The sequence below is a fragment of the Oryzias latipes genome, chromosome 17 (assembly GCF_002234675.1).
Source record: "Oryzias latipes chromosome 17, ASM223467v1".
Taxonomy (NCBI): domain Eukaryota; kingdom Metazoa; phylum Chordata; class Actinopteri; order Beloniformes; family Adrianichthyidae; genus Oryzias; species Oryzias latipes.
In genome coordinates, this window is record NC_019875.2 from 8,491,831 (window position 1) to 8,513,555 (window position 21,725).

General features: G+C 37.8%; 13 non-coding genes across 13 annotated transcripts; all 13 read right to left on the reverse strand.

The window, feature by feature from the left end:
* Positions 1 to 654: 654 nt before the first annotated feature.
* Positions 655 to 736, reverse strand: trnas-cga. Its single transcript has one exon. It is a non-coding gene; the product is annotated as a tRNA-Ser (tRNA).
* Positions 737 to 1,385: 649 nt separating this feature from the next.
* trnas-cga lies at positions 1,386 to 1,467 on the reverse strand. The gene has a single exon. It is a non-coding gene; the product is annotated as a tRNA-Ser (tRNA).
* A 1,132-nt stretch (positions 1,468 to 2,599) lies between these two features.
* trnas-cga lies at positions 2,600 to 2,681 on the reverse strand. The gene has a single exon. It is a non-coding gene; the product is annotated as a tRNA-Ser (tRNA).
* Positions 2,682 to 3,813: 1,132 nt separating this feature from the next.
* trnas-cga lies at positions 3,814 to 3,895 on the reverse strand. Its single transcript has one exon. It is a non-coding gene; the product is annotated as a tRNA-Ser (tRNA).
* Positions 3,896 to 4,535: 640 nt separating this feature from the next.
* trnas-cga lies at positions 4,536 to 4,618 on the reverse strand. The gene has a single exon. It is a non-coding gene; the product is annotated as a tRNA-Ser (tRNA).
* Positions 4,619 to 5,267: 649 nt separating this feature from the next.
* On the reverse strand, positions 5,268 to 5,349 carry trnas-cga. The gene has a single exon. It is a non-coding gene; the product is annotated as a tRNA-Ser (tRNA).
* A 1,677-nt stretch (positions 5,350 to 7,026) lies between these two features.
* Positions 7,027 to 7,108, reverse strand: trnas-cga. Its single transcript has one exon. It is a non-coding gene; the product is annotated as a tRNA-Ser (tRNA).
* A 763-nt stretch (positions 7,109 to 7,871) lies between these two features.
* On the reverse strand, positions 7,872 to 7,953 carry trnas-cga. The gene has a single exon. It is a non-coding gene; the product is annotated as a tRNA-Ser (tRNA).
* Positions 7,954 to 8,593: 640 nt separating this feature from the next.
* Positions 8,594 to 8,675, reverse strand: trnas-cga. Its single transcript has one exon. It is a non-coding gene; the product is annotated as a tRNA-Ser (tRNA).
* Positions 8,676 to 9,311: 636 nt separating this feature from the next.
* On the reverse strand, positions 9,312 to 9,393 carry trnas-cga. Its single transcript has one exon. It is a non-coding gene; the product is annotated as a tRNA-Ser (tRNA).
* A 763-nt stretch (positions 9,394 to 10,156) lies between these two features.
* Positions 10,157 to 10,238, reverse strand: trnas-cga. The gene has a single exon. It is a non-coding gene; the product is annotated as a tRNA-Ser (tRNA).
* A 1,132-nt stretch (positions 10,239 to 11,370) lies between these two features.
* Positions 11,371 to 11,452, reverse strand: trnas-cga. Its single transcript has one exon. It is a non-coding gene; the product is annotated as a tRNA-Ser (tRNA).
* Positions 11,453 to 12,490: 1,038 nt separating this feature from the next.
* Positions 12,491 to 12,572, reverse strand: trnal-uaa. Its single transcript has one exon. It is a non-coding gene; the product is annotated as a tRNA-Leu (tRNA).
* Positions 12,573 to 21,725: the final 9,153 nt, after the last annotated feature.

Genomic DNA, 21,725 nt, shown 5'->3' on the forward strand with positions numbered 1-21,725 from the left:
AAATGAATGCCGACTTCCTTAATATGAATATTACTCTATGAGTTTGCAACATGCCAAAAAACAAAAACAAATTTTAGTAATGTGGAGATTTTCCACAGAAAAGTAAAAAAGAATTTTTTGGCCAAACAAATGCCAATCCATGTTAGTGTGTCCTTTGATAAAGGCTGCAATGTTCCAGTGTTTTTTGGTTGGTTTCTTTATTTGCCACTGACTGATTTGGAATATTCTAGAGATTTTTTGCACTCCATTCACTAGTAAAAAAGGAAGGGCTCTCGCCAGTGTTTCTTAGACAAATATCTGTTGGAAAGAAAGAACTGACAAGTGATTGGGGAATGGAGCGTTTTTAAGGATGTGATCCCATAAGGTGGAAGACTAGAGTTATCATTAGCCGTCCTATGGCAAATTCCATTATACGTTAGCATCAAGCTAGTGGACTTTGACTTTACTGCTGTTATGGGTTAGGTCATCGAAAAATTAAAGGCATAAAAGAGCGAAGTGTACTTTTATGGATGGATTATTACTGTATTAAAATTGAATAAATTGACATGAACTAATCAAATATGCTATAGTAAGTACATCCATTTCTTTGAAAGCAGAAAATGGCCGAAGGCATCTCTGTACTGCATTTCTGCTGGTAGCACTGTCGTAGAATGACGCTGTGAGCAGGATTTGTACCTGCGCGGGGAAACCCCATTGGATTTCGAGTCCAACGCCTTAACGACTCGGCCATCACAGCTGGTTGGCTTGTTGAAGCAAGCATTTTTGCCAAACAGATTTTCAAATCAAATACTTCGAGGGATGCATCTTTTTAATCACTCATTGTTCAAGACTAAAACCCAAAGCGATGTGGGATCAAATTTTGTTGAAGGATCTTGGCTCCCAGCAGACTCTGGCAACCTTCGTCCAGTGCTACACTGACATTTTTGGAACATGAGTCATTGGGAAAGCTAAGGAGCTATCAAAGCAAAGCATCAACAGGAAAAGGTAAGTTAACTAGACAAAACAAGGAAAGGACTGTAAGAATACATCCAAAGAACTGAGAATGCCAGTTAGCCGTTGTCAAAGTTTAATCAATAAGTTGAAATTGAGGAATTCTATTCAACAAATTCCAGGCAAGGAAACCCACATGCCATTGAGCAAAGCCAATTTTTATGTAGCTAGTGGACTTTGACTTTACTGCTGTTATGGGTTAGGTCATCGAAAAATTAAAGGCATAAAAGAGCGAAGTGTACTTTTATGGATGGATTATTACTGTATTAAAATTGAATAAATTGACATGAACTAATCAAATATGCTATAGTAAGTACATCCATTTCTTTGAAAGCAGAAAATGGCCGAAGGCATCTCTGTACTGCATTTCTGCTGGTAGCACTGTCGTAGAATGACGCTGTGAGCAGGATTTGAACCTGCGCGGGGAAACCCCATTGGATTTCGAGTCCAACGCCTTAACGACTCGGCCATCACAGCTGGTTGACTTGTTGAAGCAAGCATTTTTGCCAAACGGATTTTCAAATCAAATACTTCGAGGGATGCATCTTTTTAATCACTCATTGTTCAAGACTAAAACCCAAAGCAATGTGGGATCAAATTTTGTTGAAGGATCTTGGCTCCCAGCAGACTCTGGCAACCTTCGTCCAGTGCTACACTGACTTTTTTGGAACATGAGTCATTGGGAAAGCTAAGGAGCTATCAAAGCAAAGCATCAACAGGAAAAGGTAAGTTAACTAGACAAAACAAGGAAAGGACTGTAAGAATACATCCAAAGAACTGAGAATGCCAGTTAGCCGTTGTCAAAGTTTAATCAATAAGTTGAAATTGAGGAATTCTATTGAACAAATTTCAGGCAAGGAAACCCACATGCCATTGAGCAAAGCCAATTTTTATGTACAGATGAAATGCTCAAAGCCTCTTTTTAATTCCCTGTTTTTATTTATTCATTTTTGGGAAATGAATGCCGACTTCCTTAATATGAATATTACTCTATGAGTTTGCAACATGCCAAAAAACAAAAACAAATTTTAGTAATGTGGAGATTTTCCACAGAAAAGTAAAAAAGAATTTTTTGGCCAAACAAATGCCAATCCATGTTAGTGTGTCCTTTGATAAAGGCTGCAATGTTCCAGTGTTTTTTGGTTGGTTTCTTTATTTGCCACTGACTGATTTGTAATATTCTAGAGATTTTTTGCACTCCATTCACTAGTAAAAAAGGAAGGGCTCTCGCCAGTGTTTCTTAGACAAATATCTGTTGGAAAGAAAGAACTGACAAGTGATTGGGGAATGGAGCGTTTTTAAGGATGTGATCCCATAAAGTGGAAGACTAGAGTTATCATTAGCCGTCCTATGGCAAATTCCATTATACGTTAGCATCAAGCTAGTGGACTTTGACTTTACTGCTGTTATGGGTTAGGTCATCGAAAAATTAAAGGCATAAAAGAGCGATGTGTAGTTTTATGGATGGATCATTACTATATTAAAATTGAATAAATTGACATGAACTAATCAAATATGCTATAGTAAGTACATCCATTTCTTTGAAAGCAGAAAATGGCCGAAGGCATCTCTGTACTGCATTTCTGCTGGTAGCACTGTCGTAGAATGACGCTGTGAGCAGGATTTGAACCTGCGCGGGGAAACCCCATTGGATTTCGAGTCCAACGCCTTAACGACTCGGCCATCACAGCTGGTTGGCTTGTTGAAGCAAGCATTTTTGCCAAACAGATTTTCAAATCAAATACTTCGAGGGATGCATCTTTTTAATCACTCATTGTTCACGACTAAAACCCAAAGCAATGTGGGATCAAATTTTGTTGAAGGACCTTGGCTCCCAGCAGACTCTGGCAACCTTCGTCCAGTGCTACACTGACATTTTTGGAACATGAGTCATTGGGAAAGCTAAGGAGCTATCAAAGCAAAGCATCAACAGGAAAAGGTAAGTTAACTAGACAAAACAAGGAAAGGACTGTAAGAATACATCCAAAGAACTGAGAATGCCAGTTAGCCGTTGTCAAAGTTTAATCAATAAGTTGAAATTGAGGAATTCTATTCAACAAATTCCAGGCAAGGAAACCCACATGCCATTGAGCAAAGCCAATTTTTATGTACAGATGAAATGCTCAAAGCCTCTTTTTAATTCCCTGTTTTTATTTATTCATTTTTGGGAAATGAATGCGGACTTCCTTAATATGAATATTACTCTATGAGTTTGCAACATGCCAAAAAACAAAAACAAATTTTAGTAATGTGGAGATTTTCCACAGAAAAGTAAAAAAGAATTTTTTGGCCAAACAAATACCAATCCATGTTAGTGTGTCCTTTGATAAAGGCTGCAATGTTCCAGTGTTTTTTGGTTGGTTTCTTTATTTGCCACTGACTGATTTGGAATATTCTAGAGATTTTTTGCACTCCATTCACTAGTAAAAAAGGAAGGGCTCTCGCCAGTGTTTCTTAGACAAATATCTGTTGGAAAGAAAGAACTGACAAGTGATTGGGGAATGGAGCGTTTTTAAGGATGTGATCCCATAAAGTGGAAGACTAGAGTTATCATTAGCCGTCCTATGGCAAATTCCATTATACGTTAGCATCAAGCTAGTGGACTTTGACTTTACTGCTGTTATGGGTTAGGTCATCGAAAAATTAAAGGCATAAAAGAGCGATGTGTAGTTTTATGGATGGATTATTACTGTATTAAAATTGAATAAATTGACATGAACTAATCAAATATGCTATAGTAAGTACATCCATTTCTTTGAAAGCAGAAAATGGCCGAAGGCATCTCTGTACTGCATTTCTGCTGGTAGCACTGTCGTAGAATGACGCTGTGAGCAGGATTTGAACCTGCGCGGGGAAACCCCATTGGATTTCGAGTCCAACGCCTTAACGACTCGGCCATCACAGCTGGTTGGCTTGTTGAAGCAAGCATTTTTGCCAAACAGATTTTCAAATCAAATACTTCGACGGATGCATCTTTTTAATCACTCAATGTTCAAGACTAAAACCCAAAGCAATGTGGGATCAAATTTTGTTGAAGGATCTTGGCTCCCAGCAGACTCTGGCAACCTTCGTCCAGTGCTACACTGACTTTTTTGGAACATGAGTCATTGGGAAAGCTAAGGAGCTATCAAAGCAAAGCATCAACAGGAAAAGGTAAGTTAACTAGACAAAACAAGGAAAGGACTGTAAGAATACATCCAAAGAACTGAGAATGCCAGTTAGCCGTTGTCAAAGTCTAATCAATAAGTTGAAATTGAGGAATTCTATTCAACAAATTCCAGGCAAGGAAACCCACATGCCATTGAGCAAAGCCAATTTTTATGTAGCTAGTGGACTTTGACTTTACTGCTGTTATGGGTTAGGTCATCGAAAAAATTAAAGGCATAAAAGAGCGATGTGTAGTTTTATGGATGGATCATTACTATATTAAAATTGAATAAATTGACATGAACTAATCAAATATGCTATAGTAAGTACATCCATTTCTTTGAAAGCAGAAAATGGCCGAAGGCATCTCTGTACTGCATTTCTGCTGGTAGCACTCTTGTAGCATGACAGGATTTGAACCTGCGCGGGGAAACCCCATTGGATTTCGAGTCCAACGCCTTAACGACTCGGCCATCACAGCTGGTTGGCTTGTTTAAGCAAGCATTTTTGCCAAACAGATTTTCAAATCAAATACTTCGACGGATGCATCTTTTTAATCACTCATTGTTCAAGACTAAAACCCAAAGCAATGTGGGATCAAATTTTGTTGAAGGATCTTGGCTCCCAGCAGACTCTGGCAACCTTCGTCCAGTGCTACACTGACTTTTTTGGAACATGAGTCATTGGGAAAGCTAAGGAGCTATCAAAGCAAAGCATCAACAGGAAAAGGTAAGTTAACTAGACAAAACAAGGAAAGCACTGTAAGAATACATCCAAAGAGCTGAGAATGCCAGTTAGCCGTTGTCAAAGTCTAATCAATAAGTTGAAATTGAGGAATTCTATTCAACAAATTCCAGGCAAGGAAACCCACATGCCATTGAGCAAAGCCAATTTTTATGTAGCTAGTGGACTTTGACTTTACTGCTGTTATGGGTTAGGTCATCGAAAAATTAAAGGCATAAAAGAGCGATGTGTAGTTTTATGGATGGATCATTACTATATTAAAATTGAATAAATTGACATGAACTAATCAAATATGCTATAGTAAGTACATCCATTTCTTTGAAAGCAGAAAATGGCCGAAGGCATCTCTGTACTGCATTTCTGCTGGTAGCACTGTCGTAGAATGACGCTGTGAGCAGGATTTGAACCTGCGCGGGGAAACCCCATTGGATTTCGAGTCCAACGCCTTAACGACTCGGCCATCACAGCTGGTTGGCTTGTTGAAGCAAGCATTTTTGCCAAACAGATTTTCAAATCAAATACTTCGAGGGATGCATCTTTTTAATCACTCATTGTTCACGACTAAAACCCAAAGCGATGTGGGATCAAATTTTGTTGAAGGACCTTGGCTCCCAGCAGACTCTGGCAACCTTCGTCCAGTGCTACACTGACATTTTTGGAACATGAGTCATTGGGAAAGCTAAGGAGCTATCAAAGCAAAGCATCAACAGGAAAAGGTAAGTTAACTAGACAAAACAAGGAAAGGACTGTAAGAATACATCCAAAGAACTGAGAATGCCAGTTAGCCGTTGTCAAAGTTTAATCAATAAGTTGAAATTGAGGAATTCTATTCAACAAATTCCAGGCAAGGAAACCCACATGCCATTGAGCAAAGCCAATTTTTATGTACAGATGAAATGCTTAAAGCCTCTTTTTAATTCCCTGTTTTTATTTATTCATTTTTGGGAAATGAATGCCGACTTCCTTAATATGAATATTACTCTATGAGTTTGCAACATGCCAAAAAACAAAAACAAATTTTAGTAATGTGGAGATTTTCCACAGAAAAGTAAAAAAGAATTTTTTGGCCAAACAAATGCCAATCCATGTTAGTGTGTCCTTTGATAAAGGCTGCAATGTTCCAGTGTTTTTTGCTTGGTTTCTTTATTTGCCACTGACTGATTTGGAATATTTTAGAGATTTTTTGCACTCCATTCACTAGTAAAAAAGGAAGGGCTCTCGCCAGTGTTTCTTAGACAAATATCTGTTGGAAAGAAAGAACTGACAAGTGATTGGGGAATGGAGCGTTTTTAAGGATGTGATCCCATAAAGTGGAAGACTAGAGTTATCATTAGCCGTCCTATGGCAAATTCCATTATACGTTAGCATCAAGCTAGTGGACTTTGACTTTACTGCTGTTATGGGTTAGGTCATCGAAAAATTAAAGGCATAAAAGAGCGAAGTGTACTTTTATGGATGGATTATTACTGTATTAAAATTGAATAAATTGACATGAACTAATCAAATATGCTATAGTATGTACATCCATTTCTTTGAAAGCAGAAAATGGCCGAAGGCAAATACTTCGAGGGATGCATCTTTTTAATCACTCATTGTTCAAGACTAAAACCCAAAGCAATGTGGGATCAAATTTTGTTGAAGGACCTTGGCTCCCAGCAGACTCTGGCAACCTTCGTCCAGTGCTACACTGACATTTTTGGAACATGAGTCATTGGGAAAGCTAAGGAGCTATCAAAGCAAAGCATCAACAGGAAAAGGTAAGTTAACTAGACAAAACAAGGAAAGGACTGTAAGAATACATCCAAAGAACTGAGAATGCCAGTTAGCCGTTGTCAAAGTTTAATCAATAAATTGAAATTGAGGAATTCTATTGAACAAATTTCAGGCAAGGAAACCCACATGCCTTTGAGCAAAGCCAATTTTTATGTAGCTAGTGGACTTTGACTTTACTGCTGTTATGGGTTAGGTCAACGAAAAATTAAAGGCATAAAAGAGCGATGTGTAGTTTTATGGATGGATCATTACTATATTAAAATTGAATAAATTGACATGAACTAATCAAATATGCTATAGTATGTACATCCATTTCTTTGAAAGCAGAAAATGGCCGAAGGCATCTCTGCTGGTAGCACTCTCGCAGAATGACGCTGTGAGCAGGATTTGAACCTGCGCGGGGAAACCCCATTGGATTTCGAGTCCAACGCCTTAACGACTCGGCCATCACAGCTGGTTGGCTTGTTAAAACAAGCATTTTTGCCAAACAGATTTTCAAATCAAATACTTCGAGGGATGCATCTTTTTAATCACTCATTGTTCAAGACTAAAACCCCAAGCAATGTGAGATTAAACTTTTAGCCTTGTATAACTCTGGCTGTGTTTTATTTAGTTTTTAAAATTTGGACTTTGTAGCTATTTACATCAACATTTTTAGCGACGTGCAGCTTTCTAGGAATATTTTTTTTTTCTCAGAAAAGGTGTTTGTAACGTACCAAATAAAGTAAATTCAGTACTGTGGAGAACTACTGAGAGGATCAAACAGATCTTTGGTCAAACAGATGCATATCCCATTTAGTGACTTCTTTGATGAAGGCTGCAATGTTCCAGTGTTTTTTTTCCATTCCTTTTTTTTGGCATTGACTGATTTGGAATATTCTAGACTTTTTTTGCTCTCCATCCACTAGTAAAAAGGAAGGGCCCTAACCAGTATTTTTGACAAATACCTGTTGGATATATAGGAATAAGAAATCATTTGGCTTGATTACTGATACAGGTTAGGTCACAGGAAAAAGAAACGGCATAAAAGATCAATGAGTAGTTTTATGGATGGTTTATTAGTCTTTTAAAATTGGATGAAATAACTGATGTTTTGAATGTGGCAATAACAAGTAAATGAATTATTTGTGAAGATACAATTTGCACACTGCAATTGTTAGAGGAGTCTACATAGTTTTCATTGATGGTGACAGCTGAAATTCACACTTGTAGCATGACGCTGTGAGCAGGATTTGAACCTGCGCGGGGAAACCCCATTGGATTTCGAGTCCAACGCCTTAACGACTCGGCCATCACAGCTGGTTGGCTTGTTGAAGCAAGGATTTTTGCCAAAAAGATTTTCAAATCAAATACTTCGACGGATGCATCTTTTTAATCACTCATTGTTCACGACTAAAACCCAAAGCGATGTGGGATCAAATTTTGTTGAAGGATCTTGGCTCCCAGCAGACTCTGGCAACCTTCGTCCAGTGCTACACTGACATTTTTGGAACATGAGTCATTGGGAAAGCTAAGGAGCTATCAAAGCAAAGTATCAACAGGAAAAGGTAAGTTAACTAGACAAAACAAGGAAAGGACTGTAAGAATACATCCAAAGAACTGAGAATGCCAGTTAGCCGTTGTCAAAGTTTAATCAATAAGTTGAAATTGAGGAATTCTATTCAACAAATTCCAGGCAAGGAAACCCACATGCCATTGAGCAAAGCCAATTTTTAGGTAGCTAGTGGACTTTGACTTTACTGCTGTTATGGGTTAGGTCAACGAAAAATTAAAGGCATAAAAGAGCGATGTGTAGTTTTATGGATGGATCATTACTATATTAAAATTGACATGAACTAATCAAATATGCTATAGTAAGTACATCCATTTCTTTGAAAGCAGAAAATGGCTGAAGGCATCTCTGTACTGCATTTCTGCTGGTAGCACTGTCGTAGAATGACGCTGTGAGCAGGATTTGAACCTGCGCGGGGAAACCCCATTGGATTTCGAGTCCAACGCCTTAACGACTCGGCCATCACAGCTGGTTGGCTTGTTGAAGCAAGCATTTTTGCCAAACAGATTTTCAAATCAAATACTTCGACGGATGCATCTTTTTAATCACTCATTGTTCAAGACTAAAACCCAAAGCAATGTGGGATCAAATTTTGTTGAAGGACCTTGGCTCCCAGCAGACTCTGGCAACCTTCGTCCAGTGCTACACTGACTTTTTTGGAACATGAGTCATTGGGAAAGCTAAGGAGCTATCAAAGCAAAGCATCAACAGGAAAAGGTAAGTTAACTAGACAAAACAAGGAAAGGACTGTAAGAATACATCCAAAGAACTGGGAATGCCAGTTAGCCGTTGTCAAAGTTTAATCAAGAAATTGAAATTGAGGAATTCTATTGAACAAATTTCAGGCAAGGAAACCCACATGCCTTTGAGCAAAGCCAATTTTTATGTAGCTAGTGGACTTTGACTTTACTGCTGTTATGGGTTAGGTCAACGAAAAATTAAAGGCATAAAAGAGCGATGTGTAGTTTTATGGATGGATCATTACTATATTAAAATTGAATAAATTGACATGAACTAATCAAATATGCTATAGTATGTACATCCATTTCTTTGAAAGCAGAAAATGGCCGAAGGCATCTCTGCTGGTAGCACTGTCGTAGAATGACGCTGTGAGCAGGATTTGAACCTGCGCGGGGAAACCCCATTGGATTTCGAGTCCAACGCCTTAACGACTCGGCCATCACAGCTGGTTGGCTTGTTAAAACAAGCATTTTTGCCAAACAGATTTTCAAATCAAATACTTCGAGGGATGCATCTTTTTAATCACTCATTGTTCAAGACTAAAACCCCAAGCAATGTGAGATTAAACTTTTAGCCTTGTATAACTCTGGCTGTGTTTTATTTAGTTTTTAAAATTTGGACTTTGTAGCTATTTACATCAACATTTTTAGCGACGTGCAGCTTTCTTGGAATATTTTTTTTTTCTCAGAAAAGATGTTTGTAACGTACCAAATAAAGTAAATTCAGTACTGTGGAGAACTACTGAGAGGATCAAACAATTCTTTGGTCAAACAGATGCATATCCCATTTAGTGACTTCTTTGATGAAGGCTGCAATGTTCCAGTGTTTTTTTTCCATTCCTTTTTTTTGGCATTGACTGATTTGGAATATTCTAGACTTTTTTTGCTCTCCATCCACTAGTAAAAAGGAAGGGCCCTAACCAGTATTTTTGACAAATACCTGTTGGATATATAGGAATAAGAAATCATTTGGCTTGATTACTGATACAGGTTAGGTCACAGGAAAAAGAAACGGCATAAAAGATCAATGAGTAGTTTTATGGATGGTTTATTAGTCTTTTAAAATTGGATGAAATAACTGATGTTTTGAATGTGGCAATAACAAGTAAATGAATTATTTGTGCAGATACAATTTGCACACTGCAATTGTTAGAGGAGTCTACATAGTTTTCATTGATGGTGATAGCTGAAATTCACACTTGTAGCATGACACTGTGAGCAGGATTTGAACCTGCGCGGGGAAACCCCATTGGATTTCGAGTCCAACGCCTTAACGACTCGGCCATCACAGCTGGTTGGCTTGTTGAAGCAAGCATTTTTGCCAAACAGATTTTCAAATCAAATACTTCGAGGGATGCATCTTTTTAATCACTCATTGTTCAAGACTAAAACCCAAAGCGATGTGGGATCAAATTTTGTTGAAGGATCTTGGCTCCCAGCAGACTCTGGCAACCTTCGTCCAGTGCTACACTGACTTTTTTGGAACATGAGTCATTGGGAAAGCTAAGGAGCTATTAAAGCAAAGCATCAACAGGAAAAGGTAAGTTAACTAGACAAAACAAGGAAAGGACTGTAAGAATACATCCAAAGAACTGAGAATGCCAGTTAGCCGTTGTCAAAGTTTAATCAAGAAATTGAAATTGAGGAATTCTATTGAACAAATTTCAGGCAAGGAAACCCACATGCCATTGAGCAAAGCCAATTTTTATGTACAGATGAAATGCTCAAAGCCTCTTTTTAATTCCCTGTTTTTATTTATTCATTTTTGGGAAATGAATGCCGACTTCCTTAATATGAATATTACTCTATGAGTTTGCAACATGCCAAAAAACAAAAAAAAATTTTAGTAATGTGGAGATTTTCCACAGAAAAGTAAAAAAGAATTTTTTGGCCAAACAAATGCCAATCCATGTTAGTGTGTCCTTTGATAAAGGCTGCAATGTTCCAGTGTTTTTTGGTTGGTTTCTTTATTTGCCACTGACTGATTTGGAATATTCTAGAGATTTTTTGCACTCCATTCACTAGTAAAAAAGGAAGGGCTCTCACCAGTGTTTCTTAGACAAATATCTGTTGGAAAGAAAGAACTGACAAGTGATTGGGGAATGGAGCGTTTTTAAGGATGTGATCCCATAAAGTGGAAGACTAGAGTTATCATTAGCCGTCCTATGGCAAATTCCATTATACGTTAGCATCAAGCTAGTGGACTTTGACTTTACTGCTGTTATGGGTTAGGTCATCGAAAAATTAAAGGCATAAAAGAGCGAAGTGTACTTTTATGGATGGATTATTACTGTATTAAAATTGAATAAATTGACATGAACTAATCAAATATGCTATAGTAAGTACATCCATTTCTTTGAAAGCAGAAAATGGCCGAAGGCATCTCTGTACTGCATTTCTGCTGGTAGCACTGTCGTAGAATGACGCTGTGAGCAGGATTTGAACCTGCGCGGGGAAACCCCATTGGATTTCGAGTCCAACGCCTTAACGACTCAGCCATCACAGCTGGTTGACTTGTTGAAGCAAGCATTTTTGCCAAACAGATTTTCAAATCAAATACTTCGAGGGATGCATCTTTTTAATCACTCATTGTTCAAGACTAAAACCCAAAGCAATGTGGGATCAAATTTTGTTGAAGGATCTTGGCTCCCAGCAGACTCTGGCAACCTTCGTCCAGTGCTACACTGACTTTTTTGGAACATGAGTCATTGGGAAAGCTAAGGAGCTATCAAAGCAAAGCATCAACAGGAAAAGGTAAGTTAACTAGACAAAACAAGGAAAGGACTGTAAGAATACATCCAAAGAACTGAGAATGCCAGTTAGCCGTTGTCAAAGTTTAATCAATAAGTTGAAATTGAGGAATTCTATTCAACAAATTCCAGGCAAGGAAACCCACATGCCATTGAGCAAAGCCAATTTTTATGTAGCTAGTGGACTTTGACTTTACTGCTGTTATGGGTTAGGTCATCGAAAAATTAAAGGCATAAAAGAGCGATGTGTACTTTTATGGATGGATCATTACTATATTATACTCTCCATCCACTATTAAAAAGGAAGGGCCCTAACCAGTATTTTTGACAAATACCTGTTGGATATATAGGAATAAGAAATCATTTGGCTTGATTACTGATACAGGTTAGGTCACTGGAAAAAGAAACGGCATAAAAGATCAATGAGTAGTTTTATGGATGGTTTATTAGTCTTTTAAAATTGAATGAAATAACTGATGTTTTGAATGTGGCGATAACAAATGCATGAATTATTTTTGAACATACAATTTGCACACTGCAATTGTTAGAGCAGTCTACATAGTTTTCATTGATGGTGATAGCTGAAATTCACACTTGTAGCATGACGCTGTGAGCAGGACTTGAATCTGCGCGGGGAAACCCCATTGGATTTCAAGTCCAACGCCTTAATGACTCGGCCATCACAGGAAGTTGATGATATGTGTCAATCATTTCTTTGAAAGCAGAAAACGGCCCCAGGCATCTCAGTTTGAACCCTGCAGTGCATATTTGCTGGTAGCACTCTTTAAGGATTACACTGTGAGCAGGATTTGAACCTGCGGGGGGAAACCCCATTGGATTTTAAGTCCAACGCCTTAAAGACTCGGCCATCACAGCTGGTTAGCCTCTTGAAGCAAGCATTTTTGCCAGACAGATTTTCAAATCAAATACCTCAAAGGATCTTTTTAATCACCCATTGTCAGGGGTGCTGGAGGGAATGCAGGTGTTCGCTCATTCAGTCCAGATATGTTTTGTGGATTTGGAGAAGGCCCTCAACCGCGTCCCACGTATCCTGTTGAGGGTGCTCTGGGAGTATGGGGTCCGGGGAGCCTTACTGAGGGCTGTCCGGTCTCTGCATGACCGGAGCAAGAGCTTTGTTCGCATAGCCGGCAGTAAGTCAAACCTGTTCCCGGTGCACGTTGGAGTCCGGCAGGTCTGCCCTTTATCACCGGTTTTGTTCATAGTTTTTATGGACAAAATTTCTTGGGCACAGGCAGGGGCCGGAGGGGGTCTGGTTTGGGGACCACAGGGTTTCATCTCTGCTCTTTGCAGATGATGTTGTCCTGTTGGCTTCATCAAGCTGGGACCTCCAGCATGCATTAGGGCGGTTTGTGGCCGAGTATGAAGCGGCTGGGATGAGGGTCTCTGACATAGATTTCAGGTTCAGACCAAAAAACCCATAACTAAAATATAATTTCAATCCATACAAAGGAGCATTTGCTACTGTGTTCTGGTTTTAAAAAAAAAAACCACACGACTTTTGAGCTTGAAATGACAGAAATCTGCCAGGTATTGTGGTTGCACGAAGCAAAAACTACCCTACTATCATTGGGTTTGACTGTTGTTCTAATATTCTTGGAGGTTTTTTTAAATGTAGTCTTGTTGCTTTAATGATATCCTAAATATGTTCCTTAAACAGAAATCTTACAGCTTCAAAATTTCTTGGTCTGGCATATCAGGACCAAATGTGGCAACAGAAACTGAACCAAACCCTTTAAGAAATATTGTTAATATTGCTAAATTCTTAATTTGGAAAATTTCAAAAAGGTCAGTTCAAATAGGCTGTTCTTTTATAAAAGAATTGTCTAATTTAAAAAAAAGAGTTTTGTGTTAAATTTGGTTTTTCTTGTCTATTTATAAAAATGTATTTGAAGTTTTACCTAACTTTATATGCATACGTGTGCCAAAAATACCAAAATTTAAAACTACAAATACTTTTTAAACTCATACCTGTACTGTACACCCATAGGGCCTGGAAACATGTAAATGTAGTTTTCAAAATTTGTAAGCCATTGGAATGTGTTATCCAAATATTATTTTCTTAGAATTTCTGTTTGTAAATTCTCCAAAATTAAAGTTTCGGTTAGACAAATGTATTTATCCTAGATTTTAAGTGTATGGAGTAGTTAGTCTGAATGAGTCAATTCCTTTATGCTGCAGAGAAAATAGCAGCTGAGTACCCCTTCAATTAAGTGAAATGGGCACACAAACCATATTGCAGATGTTTTCATAAAACCAGAGCCTCTGAGAAGAGTGGCGTTTGCAGAATCCATCAGTGAAATTGCACACTGACATGCCCCACTAGGTTTGACAGCACAATGGAGCTCACTTATCCAAAATGCATCCAATATATGCTGATATGTTCAAACACAGAAGGACAGGAAAGAACTGACGGAGCAGACGGCATCTGTTTGCTGCTTGCAGGAGAATCATAATCTCCACTGAAAGCACGACAATCAAATCCTTTCGCTGAGACGTTACAGCCAACAAATGACAGTTTGTTAATGACAATGGAGTAAAAGAGGGATTCCTATCACCAAATGGCAGTTTGTTTTGATTTTAAATGCTCACAACAGCTTCCTCTTGTCATCTGTAAATGGGAAAAAATCCTAATGTAATCTTTTAATTGTGAACACAGTCTGTCAACAGTTTCTGTTGATTTATAAAAAGGCTTAATCAAGTGTCTTCGCCAACAGTTTTGAATTTTGACAAGTTAATGACATAACTGGAATCTTAAGCCTGTAGTACAATAGCGTGCATTTTCCTTGTGCTATTTAACCTTAATAATGTTGGCGCAAACCTAATCCAAACCTAGCATTGCCATATTTATTGCTGCATTCTAAATGCATGATAGGTTAGACATTATTACATAGAAAAATGTTAAAAACACAAAACGTTTACTGTATATTTACATGAATTAACCATAAATGTATTTATATAAATGTAAGCATCTTCACTATAGTATATATAGAAAAAAAACAGAATCTCAAAAATCCCTAAATGTCACTATAAACAAAAACATGAAGTCTTAAAAATACACTGTTTTTTTCATTATTTGATCCCCGCTACATTTAGATGTTTTGTTTATTGTCAAGTCGACATATGATTTGAATTGGTTTTACTAATAAAATGAAGCTGCTTGCTCAAAGTGAGTTTCCACCAGTCATCCTAGAAAGTCAAAAAAACCTTTTGCATAATGCAAACAACTCAATCTGAGAAACATACAAATTTTATATTTTCAGAGTAAACTATTAAACAAATACAGTCAGAAACAATTTCTTCAAATTCTTGACACGAATTTGGGGTTTTCATTTTAGAAACAACTTCACCTTTAAAAATATTAGCTCATCAACCAAATCATAAAACTGCTGCTAATTGTTTTGACATTGAACATACATTAGCTAAAGTCTAGAAATAACTTGTGAATTTTAGTCCAGAGCAATTACATCTTTTCTAGGCCTTTCTACTTCTAGGTGAACATGCTTTCACCCCATGTTTAGTACAAAAATGGGCTGATGGGTCATTAATGAGAGTAGAACAAGCTTAGAACACTTTGAATAACCACTGGATTTAATCCCAGAGCCATCATTATGGAATAATCTGCAGCATTTACCAGGATTAGCATGTCCAGAACAATGCCTGTTTTATCCATAAAGCTGATCCTGACGTCTGTAATTGTAATTACTTGGACTTCTATCAAGATAAGATCGTATGTTTGAACACAGAAAATGCACAATTTAGATTGAGAACACATAGTTTTTGATTGATTTGTGTTTGATGCTCCAACTGAACATCTAAACTTCACTTTGATTTTACACACCCATCTGACAATGCTAAATATTTATATAAAAGATGTGTTTAAGTATGCTAGATTCTTCTTAAAATAACTTTTTTGATGTAACCTTTGTCTCAGTTAATCTTAATAAGTAAAACTGAAAAAAGTAAAAAAGGACAAGTCATCTATTGATGCATCTCAGGAGCTGAAAGAAGAGAGAGAAAACAAAAATTCAAAAAGGTTAACTGGCTAAATTCCAACTCAAGGTTAAAATGAGAGCAAATACAGATCATTTATAAGAAGAAAACATTCTAAAAAGTGGTAATTTTCTTGCTTTAGCTTCAGCATGCCACAAACACTACACTAGCCTACTGTGTACAAAAAGTGGGGCGTGACATTTTGGAAAGAGCTAGATACCTACTTCTACTGGGCTACAATTATACAAACAGAGCTGGAAAGACAAGGATGTGACTTTCACAAGTAATTTATAACTGTCAGCTCATAAAGGAGAACTCATGGAATTCATTTAGGAAGATCTCAGTGAGTTTACTCTCAGAATAGTGAACAATCTTGTAGTCTATTCAAAGTCAATAGTAACATTAGACTTCGCACTATTTTCATGTTTTCTGGTGGGACCACAGATCTTTTTGTTTTGTTTAATCAAGGATGACTTGCTACAAAAACAAAAAACAAAAATAGGACGACTTACTAAATTGAAGCATATTACTAAGCAGAAGAAAATAACTAACCAGGATTTCTTCAGTAGCAAAGAGCCCACCACCACGGTTCAGCGAGCCCCGCTGCTTTAGAGCGCCCCTTCCCCGGACCTTGGCGCATCGGGCTGTGAACTGAAGTGCTCACTGCCCCCTCTCTTGTACCAGGGGGAAAGGACAGTCCCCAATGCGCTCCGACTGTGTCATGCCTCCCCGGGCAGGGACCAGCCGGGGGAGGGCCGGCTCATGTACAACGGCCGCAAGGGGTCTCCGGCGATCAGCTTTCTACCCGACCCGTCTTGAAACACGGACCAAGGAGTCTAACAGTTTGTGTAAATCTAAGTGTGCATAGATTTGAATATATTAACAACCAAGCATCAGGTATGCATTGTGTTCCTATAATGATGAAAATATTTATGGAAAAGTTTGGAAAATAATTTATGGAAAATAAGATCCAGGGCCTGGGTCTTATTTTTGTGATCTGATCAGTTTAGATGTTAATTTATTTTATTAATCGGACCATATCATGGTGATTTTACTGCATCTGCAAAGCCATGTGTCATTGTTTACTGCCCTTTTCAAAATGCCGTCACGTACATTAATTAAAGGTAACAGGCTGGTGTAACCTTTAAAACTACATCAAACAAAACAGCTTTTTCAGGGTGTTTGGGTACTCAGACAGTGCAAAACCAATAAATATTTATGGCAAACTGATTGCAGGAAGTCTACAAAACCTTGATACCCCAAATAGAAGCTAAGCTTTAGGTTTTATTTGATTATAAAAGCTTAAATGTATGTGTTTACAGTATAAGAGACTGGGAAGTACCTGTTCTCTCTTAAAACCTTTAAAACTTTCTAGTAAGTATTACATTCACTATATAAAATAGTGTGCATATTATTTTGTGCAGGTATTTCTTTGCACAGATTGCACGCTTGTTATTGTGTGAAATTTTAAGTTAAGACAAACTATCAAAGGGGGAGTTTGGATAAAATTCAGAGTCAATAATAAATAAATATAGATTATTTAAGGATTTTTTTATGTGAACTCAATCAGCTCATAAAAGGTCAGCAGATAATGTTTTGTTTGCTATTTTATGCTTGCTAGAATATTTTAAAAAAGGCCACATTTTATATTACTTGTCCTATATTTCGTTGAAACTTGATATTACACCGCAGTTTTTAAAATTTGAGCTAATTCCAGGGAAGTTTAGCATGTGTGTAACATGTCTTTTAGGGCTTTTCTATAAAGATACCATATGAACTTGCAGGGACTTCCATCGTTTGGTCAAATCCTTAAGTAAACATGTCTGACAGCATTTGATACAAGAAAATCTCCCACTGAGATGAAAAAAATATGCAAAACATTGAGTATTTTGTCTTAAACAGAGAATGCAGTTTCTGTCTCAACAGTATGTTGTCATCTTTTTTTAATTGTTGAAAAGAGCAGTTGGGATAGAAGACAAACATTTTGACCCAAATGTGGTCCTGATATTCAGTTTTCTTGAGTTAACATCTGGCCAATGAAACACATCTACTGCCAATGGTTCAATTCTTAGGGGTAGGCTGGTCCACATGGCACTTTGAAGAGTTGAAACTGAGGCACATGCAACAAACAGCCACAATGACACCCAAATAATTGTATCTACATAGTTGCATCCATTACAAACAGATGTATTATTGGCATCACAAAATAATCTTTACTCTAACTTCTTGTGAAAGACCGGTTAATTTGGTTTAGCCCATCCTGTGAATGCATGAGTGCAGAAACGTGCATCAACAATTCCCCCCGATGTGCTCACACAACTGCTGCTGGACTAACCTTTGTCTTTACGCCTCCTCCTCCTCCTCTTGGACTTTGCCTTCGTGTCACAGTCTGACGGCTCCATGCTCCCTCTGCAGGTCCAGAACACTGGTTCCATTCAGTGGACTTAAGCAGTTGTATGCTCCTGTTCTGAGTCTTTTCCCTAGCTTGTGTGAGACAGAAGCACGAGGTAGAGTCAGAGTGCAGCTCAGCATCAACAAGCGCCATACAGTGACTGAGATCTCCCCCCACTGCCACCAGCTTTACCAGGCTGCAGGGGGGCTGCTAAAGCTGTGACATCACGGGTATGGGAAGGGCATCGGCTGGTTAGCCTTCATCGGGAAGTACATAATTATCGCTAACATTCCTATAAAATTAATAGACATTTGCTTTTTATTAATATTTTTACATTTTTTCTGTTCTTTTATGGTCACCATTGCTAAAATTCATCATGCTAACAAAAAAGGTTTTTCATCCATTTATAGTCAGTGACTCATGTCTAAAATTATTACTAGAGATTATTATGTTTTAATTCAAAATATTATTATTAAAACAAATATTGGATCTAATTTGGCGTTACTGGAACAATTTGTAACAAATTGATCTACAGCAATTTGCAGAGATTATTTTTTAATTTTCAAAACTTAGAAATAGATTCTGTTTGATGTTGTTGCATTCATTGTGTCCTGATAAAACATTTTTTGTAAGTTTGTTCTTATAGGTTAAATTGAAATGAACTTGTAAATAAATTCCCTTATGTGCAGATCAACTATTTTTTGACTTCCGGCTTGAGATTGAAACAGACTTACTTCAGAATCCTGAAAATCATTAGACTAACATATTAAAGGGGTTATATCATATGCAAAATAAACTTTTTTTGAGTTTTTAGTGTTTTATAATGTTGATTCCTCATGAAAAACAATCCCAAAGAGGCAATCTGAGCACCAGCCTCTCCCAATCCACAAAAACAAGTGTGGGTCACAAAGAGCGAAAAGCCCCTTTCAGGAAGACCGCCTCCAGGCTAATACACACACACTTTGTCCGCCGAGCAGTATAAAAACCGAGTATAAGGGAGAGATGGAGAAAGCGATGGGGAAACCAACTACAGCAACAAAAAAATGTAAAGAGAAAAAAAGGAGTGACAGGACTGGGAACAGAAGCAAAATGTGGAGCCATTTGACTTTTATTGATAGAAAAAGATTGTATAGTCTGCAGGAAAATAATTCCATATAAAACCAGCTCCACAACTAGCCTGTACAGACACCTGAGAGAATCTTCTAGAGCAGATCAATGCAAAAGAAACCAGATCCGTTGAATTGAATTGTAGATTGTTATCATTTCTCTTGCACATCTTATCTGGAAAGAATAGATAACATACAATTATACACTTATATGAATTAAAAACACTTTTTTAAAATCAGTTATTCATTATGTGCATAATCTTATGATGTTCATGGTAAATTAAATAAAGCAACAAAAAAAAACCTCTAGACACGTTTGGGAGCTGAAAGAGGCTTTTTACTGAGCCGATCCAAAACAGCCAAATCTCTAAGAAGAGCCGCGATTTCCATCACAACAATGAACCCACACTGCCAACAATAATTGGTTTGTTATAAAGCCTGAGTAAAGTGCTGCACCTATTCTGGTCAAATCGCGTGTGTGACTGTCACTCATCAGCCATCGGCCACACAAAAGCCAGGAGTTATATTTTCAAAATTCATTCTGCTAAACAGTGTAGCAATGCCTTTAGAAGACTAACAGAAAGTTAAAGGTCTACGGATTTATTATGTATTTTATTGTGTTTATATTTAATGCTACTAATGTGCATAGACAAATAAAAGTACAGCTTAAATTTTGAGTTCCACAAAAATGTTTTTTTATTTTCCAATTACATTTGACAAAAGAGCCACTTATCTACGTTGTACCAGTCTTTAGAAAAACACCTTTTTCTGTCACCTTGATACATTTGTGGGAAGTATTTTAGGTGTAGCTGCTTGGGGTGTTCGGCTCTTGACTGGGAGATATCTTTAATGAACAGTAAGTCAAATCACGTGTTCTGAAATAATAATGATGATAATATTACCCTTCCATAGTAATTATTAATTATATCTGTGATATATCTGTAGACATTTCTATTCAGGTTAATAAACATGAAACAGTTTAGTTATTAGGGCAACATAATTCTAACTTCACCTGTTGGTCCAGGAACAGGTCGAGCCCCTTTTGCTGAGTTCTGCTTTGCTTCTCTGACCAATGATGCTGACTGTCTGATGCCGTCTCATGTTTGTCTTCCTCACCATCTTCTGTCATTATTGATCCTGGTCATGCTGCTCTGTCTCATCTTCCTTCTTCTCACTACACCTCTGTTGCTCCCCTACCATCTCTTTCACTCCTGCTGTACTTTCTTCTTAAAATAAGTATATATGTTGGTAGACTATCTCTTCATTCCCTGAAAATCGACATAACATACACAAGCGTCTACTAATGACTTTAGGTAACTCTGTCGAAACAGGTCAAATACACATCAAAAGGCTGTGATAACAAATCACACCAGTCCTCAAATAGTACCATGAAATGCCTGGGAGGCGCACATGACAAGGGACATCCTTTTTTTACGTAGTACAATACGGTAAAAGGTAATTGCACATCCACCACCACTGATGGCGGTGGCGCTCTCTATGTCAGTGAGCAAGCTGTGGAGTACTTGCACACAATACAGATCAGGTGATAAAAAGTACAGTAAACAGATTGTTAAAAGACACCACAGAAAATATTTAACAGATATGAAAAGAAAGAAAGTGTTGTGGGATGAGTGTGTGCGTGTGCTGAAACCGGTGTGCGGTGCAGGAAGGGAGGGGGGTGAGCGTGTGTGAGGGTGTGGAGCGTATTCACGCGCAGTCAGTTAAGGAAAAAGTAATAAGGAAAGTTCCTCTAAAAGAACTGAGACACGTTCTTTTCTTTTGTTTAACCTCCTCTGGAGGCTCTGAGGGTTTGAACAGGGAAGTGAACCCCGAAGGAACATCAGCCATCAGCTTGGAGAGAAGATCTCCCCTGCGTCTTCCAACCACAGTCCGAGAACAAAGCAGGAAAGGTTTAACTGAAAGACTGAGAAAATGAGACATGTGAAAGTATCTCAAAAGCTGAGAGGAGGAAATATGACAAAGCGTATGTAGCACTTCTTTTCACTGTGACTAGACTATGGCGGGAGAGGAAAAAGCTGTAGATAGATAGATAAGATAGATAGATAGAGAACCTTATTAATCCCGAGGGAACTTGCATATCCATCCATTGCTCCTCCAATACACAATACCTTCAATTGAAATTTAATAAGTAGTTGAGTAATAAATAGTCATAAAAACATAAAATAATCACACTCACTAAAAACAGAGTAAAAAAAGTATAAGAGCAATAAAAATAAAATAATATGAGTAAAAGTATATAAGTGTTAAAAAAGCAGATGCCCGTTTAGTGACTCCTCCTCATGCTCATGCTCCCTCCCCTCCCAGCGGCATTGAACAGTCTAATTACACTCGGTGCAAAGGACTTCCTGAGTCTTTCTGTGGAGCATGGCAGAGAGCGAAGGCGTTTGCTGAATGCACTCCTTTGGTCAGTGAAGAGTCCATGTAGGGGATGATCAGTGTTCTTCATTATGCTGTCCAGCTGTCAGCATGTCTGTCAACTAGGCAAGAGATACTCACACT